This window comes from Hemiscyllium ocellatum, chromosome 38 (genome assembly GCF_020745735.1).
Source record: "Hemiscyllium ocellatum isolate sHemOce1 chromosome 38, sHemOce1.pat.X.cur, whole genome shotgun sequence".
Lineage (NCBI taxonomy): Eukaryota > Metazoa > Chordata > Chondrichthyes > Orectolobiformes > Hemiscylliidae > Hemiscyllium > Hemiscyllium ocellatum.
In genome coordinates this window covers 29601110-29616754 of record NC_083438.1, presented here as the reverse complement: position 1 = coordinate 29616754, position 15645 = coordinate 29601110, and the positions used below count along the sequence as shown (strand labels likewise).

The 15645-nt window shown below is 43.9% G+C and overlaps 1 long non-coding RNA gene across 2 annotated transcripts in view; it reads right to left on the bottom strand.

Annotated features, from left to right (window-relative positions):
• Window positions 1–11044, bottom strand: part of LOC132833964 (uncharacterized) — a 35839-nt gene extending 24795 nt beyond the window's left edge. For both annotated transcript variants that reach the window (XR_009647127.1, XR_009647128.1), the window contains exon 1: window positions 10910–11044. This is a non-coding gene — a long non-coding RNA (uncharacterized LOC132833964). The remainder of the gene's footprint in view (window positions 1–10909) is intronic.
• Between the last annotated feature and the right edge of the window lie 4601 nt (window positions 11045–15645).

Sequence of the window (15645 nt, the reverse complement as noted above, 5' to 3'; positions counted from 1 at the left end):
CATCTTCAGCGTGAAACAGTTGCCCGTGAGGTCCCTTTAATATCTTTCCTCTCTCACCTTAAACCTATGCCTTCTGGTTTGGACTCCCTCTCCTGGGGAAACGATCTTGGTCACTCACACAATACATGCCCCTCATGACACCAAAAACCTCAATGAGGTCACCCCTCTACCTCCAACACTCCAAGGAATAAAAGCCACAGCCAATTCAGCCTCTCCCTATGATCAGAAGCAATTTTTTTCAAACATATGACACCCTGAGGGGACCTGACTGGATGCATGTAGAAATGATGATTCCTGTTGTGGGAGAATCTAGATCTCGGGGGTCACGGTTTGAAAATAAGTGAGCACCTGTTTGAAACAGAGATGGGAAAACATTTTTTCTCTCAGAGAGTGAGTGTCTTTGGAATTCCCTTCCTCAACAGGCAGTGGATGCAGAATCTTCAAATATTTTTAAGGCAAAAGTAGATTGATTCTTAATGACCAAGAGTGGGTGGGATTATTGGGGAAGGTGCAGGAATGTAGAGTTGATGTTAAAATCAGATCCGCTGTGATCTTCGTGGAAGGCAGAACTAACGTGAAGGGCCATGTGGCCTACATTTGTTCCTTCTATGGATGTTCTTCCTGATGTGCGATTCTCTGTCAGGAATGTGTTGATCCACAAATCAGCTCTTGAATATCTCAGACCCTGAATCCACATTGTTGTAAATGTGAGGTGTTGCATTTTGGTGAGGCCAATCAGTTCAGGACCTATGCACTTAATGAGACGGCCCTGCGAGTGATGCTGATTGAGAGACCTTGGGGTACAAGTTCATAATTCATTGAAGGTGGAGTCGCAGGTAGACAGAGTGGTGAAGAAGGCGTTAGGTACGCTTGTCTTGCATTGAGTAGAGGAGTTGTGATGTCATGTTGCAGCAATACAAGACGTTGCTTACATCATTTTTGGAATACTACATTCAATTCTGGCCTCCTTGCTTTCAGAAAGATGTTGTTGAACTTGAAACGATGCACACAATATGTACAAGGATATTGCCAGGGTTGGAGGCTTTGAGCTACAGGGAGAGGCTGAATGGGCTGGGGTTGGTTTTTTTGGAGCATCAGAGCCTGAGGGGTGATGTTAAAGTTTATAAAATCATGTGAGACATGAACAGGGTGAAGAGCCAAGATCTTTTTTTCCCAGGTTAAGGGAGTACAAAACAATATGGCAAAGCTTTAAGATGAGAGGGGAAAGATTGAAAAGGGACCCAAGGGGCAACTTTAACATGCACAGGGTCATGTTTGAATAGAATGAGCTGCCAGAGGTGGTGTTGTCGGCTTGTGCAATTGCAGCATTCAAAAGGCATCTGCACGGGTACATGAATAGAAAGGGCATCGAGGGATTCGGTCCAAATGCTGGCAAATGGGACTACATTAATTTAGGATATCTGATCAGCATGGATGAGTTGGACCAAAGGGTCTGTCTCCATGTTGTACGGCTCAATGACTATCAGAATGGTGATATGGTTCCAAGTCAGTGTGTTGAGTGGCTTGGACTTGAGCTTGTAGCTTACTGTGTGCCTATTCTTTTGCTTCTCCTGACCTTCCAGAATGACCTTCCAGATCATGGGTCTGGGAGGTGTTTACAGAGGACCCTCACTTTGGTACTGCATTGCATCTTGTCCCAGTGCTATTGCAGGCATGTTAGATGGGTTCATGATCATTGCAATATCCTGTGCCTTCAGTCATTCGACGTGGGATGAATCGAATTGGATAATGACTGACATTCATGATGCTGGGAATCTCATGGGGCAGACCAAGATGGATCACTCACCTGGCACATTCTTCAGCCTCATCTCTTGGACCGATTGGCTGGAATCCCCAATTATTGAAGATGGCGGTGGGTGCCCCCTCCCAATTGCGCGTTTAATTATTGCCCCACCCACCCACCCCTCCCCCCCAGTCCCAAATGGATGTGGAATGACCATTGTCAGATCACTTCACTCAACCTGGTGCAAGTTGATTTTTTTTCAGTGTTGAACAACCCTGTGTGGTGACATTGCCAGTTGAAGTGGGTGATGCTGGAAAAGCACATTCAGTCAGGCAGCATCCGAGGAGCAGGAGATTCGACGTTTCTGGCATACGCCTTTCATCAGAAACGTGGTCTCATTCGTGAAATGCCAATTCTCGAGCTCTCGGATGCTGCCTCACTGGCGTTGCTTTTCCGACATCACACTGTTGGACTCTGATCTCCAGCGTCTGCAGTCTTCCCTTTCTCCTTATCAAATTTCCAGGTTGACTCTTTGGCTTCGGTATGTTTGCTGCTCCTTGCTCGCCGCTCTCATTTCCCAGGTTTGATATTGTCAATAATTGGCCCCTGGGGGCATTGTGCTTTAAAACATGGAGTTGAAAGTTTGGACAACCACAACAAACAATTTTAGCAATGTGTCACATGCTGAAGAAATGGTGGTAAGGATTTCATAAGAGTATTTAATGTACGTGTGAATACCGATTTCTCTCCACAGTTTCAGGATGAGATCAACAAAAACTGAAACAATCACAGAAGGCATTCCAACTTGTCCCTGCTGACCAGATATCTGAACCTAATTTAGTCCCATGACTCAACACTTGTCCCATATCTCTTTAAACCCTTCCAATTCATATACCCATCCATCTTACAGTTTTCCCAGCCTCCACCATTTCCTCTGGCAGTTCATTCTATACATGCACCACCCTCTGCGTGAAAATGTTGTCCCTTAAGTCCATTTTAAATCTTTCATCTCTCACCTTAAACCTATGACCTCTGGTTGAGATAACCCGATCACTGGGAAAGGGACATTGGCTAATCACCCTATCCATGCCATTCATGATGTTATAAAGCTGCTCCACGGATAAATTCCCATTGTATCTAGCCTCTCCCTATGGTTAGACATGAATGGTTTGATACCTATAAGATCCCTAAGCAGCTTGAGTGAGTGGGTGTGGATAGGATGGTTTCGGCTTGTGGAACAATCTAGAACAAGGTGGTCATTTTTTCAAAATAAGTGGGCACTCATTTAAAATAAAGAAGATAAATAATTTTTATACCCTCAGAGGGTTCTGAGTCTTTGGAATTCTCTTCATCAAAAGGTCGTGAATGCAATATTTTTAAGTATTTTTCAGTCACAGCCAGATAGATTCTGAATTACAAAGATAAAATTCATTGAATCAATACAGTGTGGAAACAGGCCATTTGAACCAACAAGTCTATATTGACATGTCAAAGTGTATCCCATCCAGACCCATTTCTCCTCATGTATTACTTTACATTTACCCCAACTACTGCACCTAACCTATACATCCCTGAACACTGTGGGCAATTTAGCATTGCCAATTCACCTAGCCTGCACATCCTTTGGACTGTGGGAAGAGACCAAAGGAGCCAATGGAAACCCAAACCGATGTAAGGAAAATGTGCAAACTAAACACAAACAGTCACCTGAAGCTGGAATTGACCATGGGTCCCTGGTGTGCCAAAGCAGCGATGCTAACCACTGAACCACCGTGCTGCCCAAGATGAGGTGGATTATTGGGAATATGCAGATATGTAGAATTGAGATGAACATCAGATCAGTGCATCGTCGTCATGGAAGGCATAGCTGGTTTGAAGGGCAGAATGGTCTACTCTTGTTCCTTGTTTGCAACCTCTCCCTATCTTGGTCTGTAAATCATTTCTTGAATATCTTTGAGTGAGAATCACAACTCCCCATGTATCAGGTATCTAGTACAAGCATCCCATTTGGAATTTTCCATAGGCAATGCTGGTGTTTATCGCCCATCACTAATTTTCCAGATGGCTGTTTGGAGTCAACCACATTCTTATGAGTATGTCGACATGTCATAGTCGTGGAGAGGTGCAGCATAGAAACAGACCTTTCCATCCAACTGGTCCACGCCGGCCAGGTATCCCAACCCAACCTAGTCCCACCTGTCAGTATCTGGCCCATATTCCTCCAAACCTTTCCTATTCAGATACCCATCCAGATGCCTTTTAAATGTCGCAATTGTGCCAACCTCCACCACTTCCTCTGGCAGCTCATTCCGTACATGTATCGCCCCTTAAGTCTCTTTTATATCTTTCCCCTCTCATCCTAAACCTATGCCCCCCTAATTCTGGACTCCCCCATCTAAGGGAAAACACTTTGTCTATTTATCCTATCCATACCCCTCATGATTTAATAAACAGGATTCTATAAGGTCACCCCTCAGCATCTGACGTTCCAGGGAAAACAGCCCTAGCCTATTCAATCTCTCCCTATATGTCAATTACTCCAACTCTGGCAACATCCTTGTGAATCTTTTCTGAACCCTTTCAAGTTTCACAACACCTTCCTGATAGGAAGGAGACCAGATGGTCAATGCGAGGTGTTGCATTTTGGTAAGGGCAAATCGGTTCAGGACTTGTAGACTTAGAGATACTGCCCTAGACAGTGACCTGGGCTTGCAAGTTCATGGTTTCTTGAAGGTGGAGTGGCAGTTTGACAGGCCAGTGAAGAAGGCATTTGCTCGGCTTGTCTTTATAGATCAATGCATTGGGTTTTGGAGTTAGGAGGTCACGTTGCGGCTGTACAGCACATTAGTTAGGCCACTTCTGGAATACCACATTCAATTCAGTTCTCCCTGCTGTCAGAAAGATGTAGTTAAACAAGAGAAGGTGCAGAAATGATTTATGAAGATGTTGGGGTTGGTGGCTTTGACCTATAGACACTGAATAATCTGGTCTACATTCTCTGGAGCACCGGAGACTGAGGGGTGAACTGATAGTTTATAAAGTCATGAAGAGCATGGGTAGGGTGAATAGACAATATCTTTTTCTCAAGTTCGGGGAGTCCAAAACTGGAGGGATCTAAGGGATAGATTTTTCACACCGAGGATGGTGCTTGTATGGAATGAGCTGCCACAGCAAATGTTGGAGGCCAGTACAATGACAGCATTTAACAGGCATTTGGGTGTGGAGATAAATAGGAAGGGTTGAGAAGAATATGATCCAAATGCTGGCAAATGGGATTAGATTAAATCAGGATACCTGGTCAGAACGGAAGAGTTGCACCAAAGGATCTATTTCCATGCTGTACAACACTGTCTGTAAGAATGGTGATATAGTTCCAAGTCAGTGTGTTGCGTGTCTTTGAATTGAGATTCTAACTTATTTGGTGCTGATTCTTTTCTTTTGCTTCCCCTGACTGTCTAGGCCCTGGGTTGGGGAGGTGTTTACGGAGGAGTCTTGCATTGCATCTTGTCCCAGTGCTGTTACAGGCATGTCAGATGGGTTCATGACAATTGCAATCTCCTGTGCCTTCAGTCATTCCATGGTGTCACATGGACTGAATCGAATTGGTTATTGGCTGACATCCATGATGATGGGAATCTCATGGGGGAGACTGAGATGGATCACCCACTTGGCACTTCTGGCTGAAGGTGTTGCAGATGTTTCAGCCTCATCTTTTGGACCTGATGGGTTGGAATCCTCCAGGCAATGAGGTTGGAGGTGATTGACCTCCCCCAATTAATGATTTAATTGTCCACCATCAGTCACAACTGAATTTGGAACGAGTGTGTAGGATTACTTAACCTTGCTAGTTGCGCATTGATTGCCCACAGTGGAGCAACCCTGTGTCATGTCATTAGTAAATTAACTCCTTGTTGTGAGTATGTTTGGTGTTGCTCTGCGGTAGCCCTCCTACACTTCTCATTTGAAGCGATTTGATAATGCCAACGCAGTCAGTTCTTCTATCACGCAATGGTTACATTCGTCATAGAGAGGTACAGCACAGACTCAAACCCTTCACTCCAACTTGTCCATGCTGACCAGATATCCTAATCTAATCTAATCCCATTTGTCAACACTTCGCCTCATTTCCCTCTAACTCTACCCATTCATGTATGCAACCAGATGCCTTTTAAATGTTGTAATTGTACTAACCTCCACCAATTCCTCTGGCAGCTCATTCCATGTGCGTACCCACTGCATGAAAATGTTGCCACTTCGGTTCCTTTGAAATCTTTCTCCTCTCACCCTAAACCTATGCCCTCTAGCTCTGGAAACCCCACCCCGCAAAAAAAGACCTTGTCTGTTTTTCCTATCCATGCCCCTCATGATTTTATAAACCTCAAGAAGATCTTCCCTCAGCCTCTGACGCTCCAGGGAAAACATCCCCAGCCTATTCAGCCTTTCCCTATTGCTCAAATCGTCCAACCCTGGCAACATCCTTGTCAATTTTTTCTGAGCCCTTTGAAGTTTCACAGCATCCTTCCAATAGAAGGGAGACCAGAATTGCACACAATATTCCAAAAATGGCCTAATGAATGTCCTGTACAGCAGCAACATAACGTCCCAACTCCTATAAGCAATGCTCTGACCAATAAAGGAAAGTATACCAAACACCTTCTTCACTACCCTATCTACCTGCAACTCCATTTTTAAGGAACTATAAACCTGTACTCCATTCTTGTGCAATTCCATCCTATAGAAAGATCACGCTTCAGGAACAGCACTGAATGTGTTGGTGCCAATCGGTGCAGCCAACACACACTTTAAAAATTGACACTGTAGAAAGTGTCCCCAATTCTTCAATCGTGTGAGAGTGATATCGTGTTGATGAAACACTTGTTATACCAGAACAACCAGCAATTGGTCCCTGAGGGGATAGAAAATCAATTGAGATTTTGGGAAAAAAAAGGAACAAACAGTTTGAAGAAATGATGGTGAGGAATTGTTAAGAGTTTGACGCACCACTAATATACCTGCGTAATCTATATATTAACATCAACTTCCCTCCACAGTTTAAAGATCAGGTCATCAAAAAGTGAAACACAGAAAGCATTGCAGAATCTCAACAGGTCTGGCAGCATCTTTAAAGAGAGAAAGTCTGTTAACATTGAATCTAATGTCTTCATGACATTAAAAACTGAACAATGTGACAGCCTTGTGAAGTTTACAAGGGATTTGGTGTTCCACAGTGTCACTAACACCAGAATGGAGCTGTGGTGTGGGGAAGGCTTTCACTAAGAATCCCGTGGGATCTGTCTTGACGACATCTATCACCTGACTTGTCTGTTATTTGTGTTTGCCTCAAACTAATTTTGATAATGTAGAACATGTAGCATGTCAATCTTTCCCTTTGTGTGTTTCTCAAGGATGTTTTTCCAGATTTTTTTCCAGGGGACTAATATACATGCAGGGAGATTTGCTAGAGCTGCTCGGGAGGGTTTAAACCAGAAATTTTGGGTGATGGGAGACCCAGGGGAATAGTGAGGAAAGAAATCATACTGAGACTGGTACAGTTGGGAAAAGTAGCGAGTAAAACACTCAGGGCAAACAGGAGAAAAAACAGAACAAAGTCGGACTGATAAATTAAACTGCATTTGTTTCAATGCAAGCAGCCGAACATGGAAGGCAGATGAACTCATGGCATAGTTAGGAACGTGGGAATAGGATATCATAGTAATTACAGAGACGTGGCTTGGGGATGGACAGGACTGGCAGCTTAATGTTCCACGATACAAATACTGTAGGAAGAATAGAAAGGAGAATGAGAGAGGAGGTGACGTAACCTTTTCGATAAGGGATAGCATTACAGCTGTCCTGAGGGAGGACATTCCTCCAAAAACATCCAAGGATGTTCTTTGGATGGAACTGAGAAATAGGAAAGGGATGATGACATCTTTGGGATTGTATTCTCGAATCCCCCAATAGTCAGCGGGAAATTGAGAAGCAAATCTGTCAGGAGATCTCAGTTATCTGTAAGACTAATAGGGTAGTTATGGTAGGGGATATTAACTTTCCAAACATAGACGGGGACTGCCAAAATATTAAGGGTTTCAATGGAGAGGAATTTGATAAGAGTGTACAAGAAAATTTTGTGATTCAGCATATGGATGTACCGAGAGAAGCTGCAAGACTTGACCTCCTCTTGGGAAATAAGACAGGGCAGGTGATTGTGGGGAATCACATTGGGGTCAGTGACTATAAATCTGTTCGTTTAAAAATAAATTAGTGATGGAAAAGGATAAACCGCATCTAAAAGTTGAAGTTCTAAATTGGAGGATGGCCAATTTTGATGGTATGACACAAGAACTTTGAAACGTTGAGTGGGAGCATATTTTAGCAGATATAGGGACAGCTGAAAAATGGGAAGCCTTCAAAACTGAGAGAAGAAGAGACCAAGGACAGTATATTCCCACTTGGGTCAAATGCAAGGCTGGTTGGTGTCGTGAATGCTGGATGACTAGAGAAATTGAGTTTTTGCTGAAGGAAAAGTAATAAACAAGTGTCAGGTATAGACAGCAGTGATCGAGTCAATCCTGAAAAGAATATAAAATAAAAGGAATAGACTGATGAAGGAAATCAGGACGACAAAAGGGGACATGAGATAGCTGTGGCAAATAAGGTTAAGGAGAATCCAAGGGGATTTTAAAAATATATTAAGGACAAAAGAGTAACTAAAGAGAGAATAGGGCCCCTTCTAGATCAGCGAGAGAGCCTACATGTGAAACTGCAGGAGTTGAGGAGATGCTAAATGAGTATTTTGCATCAGTGTTTACCGTGGAGAAGGACATAGAAAATATGGAATGTGGGGAAATAGATGGTGACATCTTGAAAAATGTTCATATTACAGAGGAGGAGTTGCTGGATGTCTTAAAATGCATCAAAGTGGGTAGATCCCCAGGACCTGATGAGGTGTACCCCAGAACACTGTGCAAAACTAGGCAAATGATTGCTGGGCCCTTTGCTGAGATATTTGGATCATCAGTAGTCACAGGGGAATACCGGAAGACTGGAGATTGGCTAACGTGGTGCCACTATTTAAGGAAGATTGATAAGGAAAAATCAGGGACGTTTTAATCAGTGAGCCTGACATCGGTGGTGGGCAGGTTTTTGGAGAAGCCTGAGGAACAGGATTTACATGCATTTGGAATTGCAAGGACTGATTAAGAATAGAAAATGTGTTGCTGGAAAAGCGCAGCAGGTCAGGCAGCATCCAAGGAACAGGAAATTCGACGTTTCGGGCATAAGCCCTTCATCAGCCCATTCCTGATGAAGGGCTTATGCCCGAAACGTCGAATTTCCTGTTCCTTGGATGCTGCCTGACCTGCTGCCCTTTTCCAGCAACACATTTTCAGCTCTGATCTCCAGCATCTGCAGACCTCACTTTCTCCTCCCTGATTAAGAATAGTCAACATGGCTTTGTGCGTGAGAAATCACGTCTCACGAACTTGATCATGTTTTGTGAAAAAGTAACAAAGAGGATTGACAATGGCAAAGCAGTGGATGGGATCTACATGGAATTCAGTGAGGCATTCGACAAGGTTCCTCATGGGTGACTGGTTAACAAGGTTTGATCTCATGTAATACAGGGTGAACTGGCCACTTGGATACAGTGCTGACTTGAAGGTGGAAGACGGAGGGTTGCTTTTCGGACTGGAGGCCTGTGACCAGTGCTGTGCTAGAAGGATTGATGCTGGGTTCACCACTGTTCATCATTTATATAACTCATTTGGATGTGAACACACAAAGAATAGTTAGTAAGTTTGTAGATGACACCAAAATTGGAGGTGCCGTGGACAGCAACAAAGGTTACCTGAAAGAATGATAGGATTTTGATCAGATGGACCAATGGACTAAGGAGTGGCAGGTGGAGTTTAATTTAGATAAATGTGAATGGCTGCATTTTGGGAAGGCAAATCAGGGTAGGGCTTATTCATTTAATGGTAGGTCCTCGGGAGTGTTGCTGAACAAAGAGACCTTGGAGTGCAGGTTCATAGTTCCTTGAAAGTAGAGTTGCGAGTACATAGGATAATGAAGAAGGTGTTTGTTAAACTTTCCTTTATTGGTCAGAGCACTGCGTATAGGAGTTGTGAGGTCATGCTGCGGCCGTACAGGACATTGGTCAGGCGACTTTTGGAATATTGTTGGAGGATTTGAACTAGAGCGAGAGGCTGAATAGGTTGGGGCTGTTTTCTATGGAACGTTGGAGGCTGAGGAGTGATCTTATAGAGGTTTATAAAATCATATGGGGCAACTTTTTCAGGTAGAGGGTAGTGTGTGTATGGAACGAGCTGCCAGAGGAAGTGGTGGAGGCAGGTACAATAGCAACATTTAAAAGCAGCACTGTGGCACAGTGGTTAGCACTGCTGCCTCACAGCACCAGAAACCCAGGTTCAATTCCCATCTCAGGTGACTCTCTATGTGGAGTTTGCACATTCTCCCCATATCTGGGTGCTCCAGTTTCCTCCCACAATCCAAAAGTATGAGGTTAGGTAAATTGACCATGCTAAATTGCCCGAAAGGTTAGGTGAAAGGGTAAATGTAGGGGAATGGGTCTGGATGGGTTGCGCTTCGGTGGGTCAGTGTGGACTTGTTGGGCTGAAGGGCCTGTTTCCACACTGTAAGTAGTCTAAAAAAAAGCCAGCTGGTAGGGGATATGAATAGAAAGGGTTTAGAGGGATATAGACCAAGTGTTGACAAATGGGACTAGATTAAGTTAGGATGTCTGGTTAGCAAGGACAAATGGACCAACGGGTCTGTTTCCATGCTGTACACCTTTATCACTCTATAAGTCTAATGCTTAACAAGATAAGGTCCCAAATCTTTATAATTTGCTGTATCACCCATATTACTAAACATTATTCACAATCAGTGGAGCAGTCAGACAAGAAAGAAATTTGTGCATCTCCAACAAACCTTACCTGACTCATTCCATATAATTTGCAACTCCATGATTGAAATCATAACGTTGTGTAATTCATTCTGAAAGTTTACATTCATTGTCTGTTAACATTTGCAATACAAAATTATACTAAGTAAGAGCAACTTTGTTATTTCCCACATGATTCCAATCGGACCACGTTGAAACATTTTAATTATTTCCTTTTCAAAATAGGCAATCTCACAAACCTCAACATCCTGCCAATGTGTTCCCCTTATATGCTGTTGAGTTCCAATGCTGAGCATCTCATATGACAAAGTTGCTGTATTAGCCACCAGACAATCACTTCAAATATTGACTTTTATCTATCACTTTAAGCATCAGAGACTCTTGTCATATTATGCACAGGCTCTTTGTGGGGAGTGATTTGATGGTGCATCTAAAAGTGGGAAAGCAGCAACAAGCACAGAAGCACCACGCCCTGCTCTTTCAGTTACTGAGGAGCAAGTTCTACTGCATTCTTCAACACACGGACTCACATTTCACGTTTTTGTTGGTGATGGTTCAGTTGCTGCTTTGCTCAGTTGTTACAACTGATGTGCTCGGGTTTCCAAGCAACCCTTCCAGGGATGTCATGGAAGACCAGCAGTTACTGAAAATTACTCAATGTTATGGTCAAACTGTTGAAGTGATTTTCATTCCGCTTTTGAGCAGAGATCTGGGGTCTCGAAAGCATTTCAGTAAATAGATGCTCTGCCAAAATATATGCACACTATTCAATGATTGGGAAGAACATGCCAAAGATATTTGAGCTCAGTGCTTTGGAGCACAGAAATGCTTTGAGACTGACTGTCCCAGTCTTTGTGCAATTGGCTGTTTCCAATACAGTGTTGGTCCTCCAATTCCACAACCTGTTTGCTATTGCAGGCTCACATGCTTGGTATTGTTAGATACTCTACAGTGTGAATACGGGCCCTTCGGCCCAACAAGTGCACACCAACCCTCCAAAGAGGACCCCACCTAGACCCATTCCCCCCCCACCTTATGTTTAACCCTGACTAATGCACCTAACGCTATTTTTTTTAATTTCCAAAAAATATAATGTGGCCAATTCACCTGGCCGGCACATCTTTGAGTGATGGGAGGAAACCCACACAGACACAAAGAGAACGTGCAAACTCCACACAGTCAGTCGCCTGAGGCAGGAATTAAATCACAGTCCCTGGCACTGAGAGGCAGCAGTGCCACCTACAATTTATTGTTAATTAAAAATTGCTCCTTGAAGTTGTGGCCCATGGATTAAGCTGAACCGCACTGTATGCAAATATGGAAGAAAGATCTGCTACCCTGCCCAATACAGCATGACCACATAAGAAACACAGAAGCAGGTCTGCCAACACACGCGGAACACACCCACAATGCCCCAGTCTTGGACAAACAGGCTAACAAAGAAACTAGACGCGGCCAAGCTACTCCCATATTAAACCTGCCAGCACCTTCCATTCGAGGAAGAGCATTCTGGCCATCTGTACAGAGAATCAGTTCTGTGCCAGCCTGGTCAATTTCTCTTCTGCGATATCGCTTTGTTTAATAAACCGCTTGTCAATTTCACCGCCATCCACGTGTGTGGTCTCTGATTATTGGGCTGAATTTCTCCAACTGCAAGTTTTAACCAATTCTGAATGCCAACATCAATTCTGAATGCCAATTGTCCTTAGCTGATGGCCCCATTAGTTGCCCATTTCTGCTCCCTCTTTTGGATTTAAGAGTTATTGTTGGACCACTTTAAATTGTAAAGTGAACGTTCTCCCACAAGGGAATCAAGTGCTCCACATCTCCCCTGTCAAGTCCTCTGAGAATCTTCTATGTTCTAATAAAATTTCCTCTCATTCTTCAATATGTCAACAGACACAGCTGGCTCCAATAAGACAGTCCCTCCATACCTAGGAACCTTCTCTAGATGGCCTCCAGTGCCAGTGTATCTTTCCTCAGATAAGCAGGCCAAACCTGTTCACAGATTGTCTGACTAATGTCTTGCACTATTTTGGCTAACCCTCTGTATTTTGATATTCCATTCGGTCACACTGTTAGGTCTATTCTAGGACTCCAAACAGTCAGTGACAATTGATGGATGAGGTGTGTCATCTATTCTCCAAGGTGTGGAAAAACAGTAAATGTGAAATTATATCAGGGGATATGAACTATCCCAATATTAGTTGGGATAATCATAGCAGAGAAGGTTTACAAGGTTGTCATCTGGTATGGAAGGAGCTAGCCATGAAGAGAGGGCGAGTAGGTTAGGATTGCTTTCATTAGGAAAAGGAGATCGAGAGGGGACCTGACTGAGGTCTATACAATCATGAAGGGTATAGACAGAGTGGATAGAGATAAGTTTATTTCCCATGGTGAGGGACTCAATAACAAGAGGTCACGCATTCTAGGTGAGCGAAGAAAAGTTTAAGGGGGATACATGCAGGAAGTACTTTACACAGTGGGTGGAGGGTGCCTGGAATGCATCGCCTGTGGAGATAGTAGAGGCAGGCATGGCAGATTCATTTAAGGTGCGTCTGGACAGATGCATGAGTAGGTGGGGAGCAAAGGGATACAGATCCTTAGGAATTGGGCAATAGGTTTAGACAGTGGATTTGGATTGGCACAGGCTTGGAGGGCCGAAGGGCCTGTACCTGGAATATACATTTCTTTTCTTTCTTCATAAAGGTTAAAGGGGGCAGATTTCTTGGAGAGTATTTTAATTTGACATAAATTCAGTGATACAAGCAAAAATGCAGTGCTCTACCTAACTCTGGGAAAACAATTGATCGAGGTGATGGAGGCTCATTGTTGTGACAGAAATCACTGTACAATTTGAATTTGTTATGATGAAGGAGAAAGATGGTCTTCAAAAAGGATTGTGGATTGAGGGAAGCCAGGTGACCTAGGTTCTGGACAAAATTGGTGGAAACAGGCTGATCCAACACTGATCCTTCTGGCACATCACTGGTCACAGGCTTCAAGTCTGTGACTGTATGAGTGGTGATATGGTTCCAAGTGAGTGTGTTGGAGTTGAACTTGTAGCTTATTGTGTGCCAAATCTTTTGCATCCCCTGACTGTCCAGGTCATGGGTTGGGAAGGGTTTTCTGAATCACCCTTGTTTTGGTACTGCATTGCATCTTGTGCCAGTGTTGTTACAGGCATTTTAGATGGGTTCATGAGCATTGCAATATCTTGTCCCTTCAGTCTTCCTTGATATCACAGGGACTGAATCAAATTGGCTCATGGCTGACATTCATGATGCTCGGAATTTCATGGGAAAAGACCGAGATGGATCCCCACTTGGCACTTTCGCTGAAGGCATTGCAGATGATTCAGCATCATCTTTTCCATTAGAAAGGAGACCAGAATTATACATAATATTCCAAATGTGGCCTAACCAATGTCCTGTACAGCCGCAACATGACATCCCAATTCCGATACACAGTGCTCTGCCCAGTACAAGAAAGCATAACAAATGCCTTTTTCACTATCTTATCTACCTGTGACTCTACTTTCAAGGAATTATGAACCTGCACTCCAAGGTCTCTTTGTTCAGGAGCACTTCTGAGCTCCTTACCATTAAGTGTATAAGTCCTGCTAAAATTTGCTTTCCCAAAATGCAGCATCTCACACTTATCGAAACTAAACTCCATCTGCCACTCCTCAGCCCATTGGTCCATCTGATCAAGATCCCATTGTACTCTGAGGTAACCTTCTTCACTGTCCTCTACACCTCCAATTTTGGTGTCATCCACAAACTTATCAGATGTACCTCCTACGTTCACATCCAAATGGTTTATATAAATGATGAAAAGCAATGGACCCAGCACCGATCACAGCCGTAAATGTGCTGTGGTTTCTGTGCAGAATGTTTACAGTGAGAGACACCAGGATTGTTGTCTATCCTGGCAGGCTCCTCACATCTCTCCCATACGTCAGCTTTTGGCAGTGATGAATGATGGAGATTTCTGATTGAGATTCATAACTACTGCCAGTACTTTGTTGTATTTTAATTGTCCTCAGGGTCAGCAGAATTGGAGTGGTCAGGAATCTGGGTGGTGGAACATGTCAGAGTATCTGGGAGTTAATGCATTACAAAAGGAAGCCTTTGGGCCCATCATGCCTGCCCCTGCTGTCCCAATAAACATTTCCCTCACTGCCATCCTCCTCCCTTCACCCCGTGACTCTGCTCATTCCTTCTCAAACATGTCCCCTGCCATTTTGAACACCTCCGTGGAATCTGCCCCCACCACACTCCGGGCCAGTGCACCCCAGAGTCTCACCTTTCTCTCAATGAGTCAATGTTTTCCCTCCGCTGCTCCTGCTTCCTTTACCAACCACGTGAAGCCTGTGCTTTCTCCCACCATTGGTACAGCACAGGGTCTCAGTGGTTAGCACTGCTGCCTTTGAATACCAGGGACACGGGTTCGATTCCACCCTTGGGTGACTGTCTGTGTGGAGTTTACACCTTGTGTCTACTTGGGTTGCACCTGGGTGTTGTGGTTTCCAAAGATCTGCAGGTTTAGGGTGGATTGGCCACGCTAAATTGCCCCATAGTGTCACTGGGATGTGCAGGATAGCTATATTAGCTGGTGGGATGCTCTTCAATGGGTCAGTGTGGACATGATGGGCCACATAGTCTGCTTCCACACTTGAGAGATCCTATGACCCTTTCTTCAGTGTACTGACCCCTCATGATTGTGAACACCTCCATCAAATCTCTGCTCAGCTTTCTCCTCTCTGAGGCACACAGATGTAACCTTTCCAATCTATCGACAGAACCACGCAGCTTGTCCAGAATTAAAGCTGAATCTATTACAGTATGCCTGTGATAACAGGAGATGATACGCATTTAGCTGCCTGCACTGGACAACTGAACATTTGACCAAAGTCTGAGAAACAATCTTTTGGAAATTGCATTTTGGTATTTTCAGTTTGTAACTTTGCTGA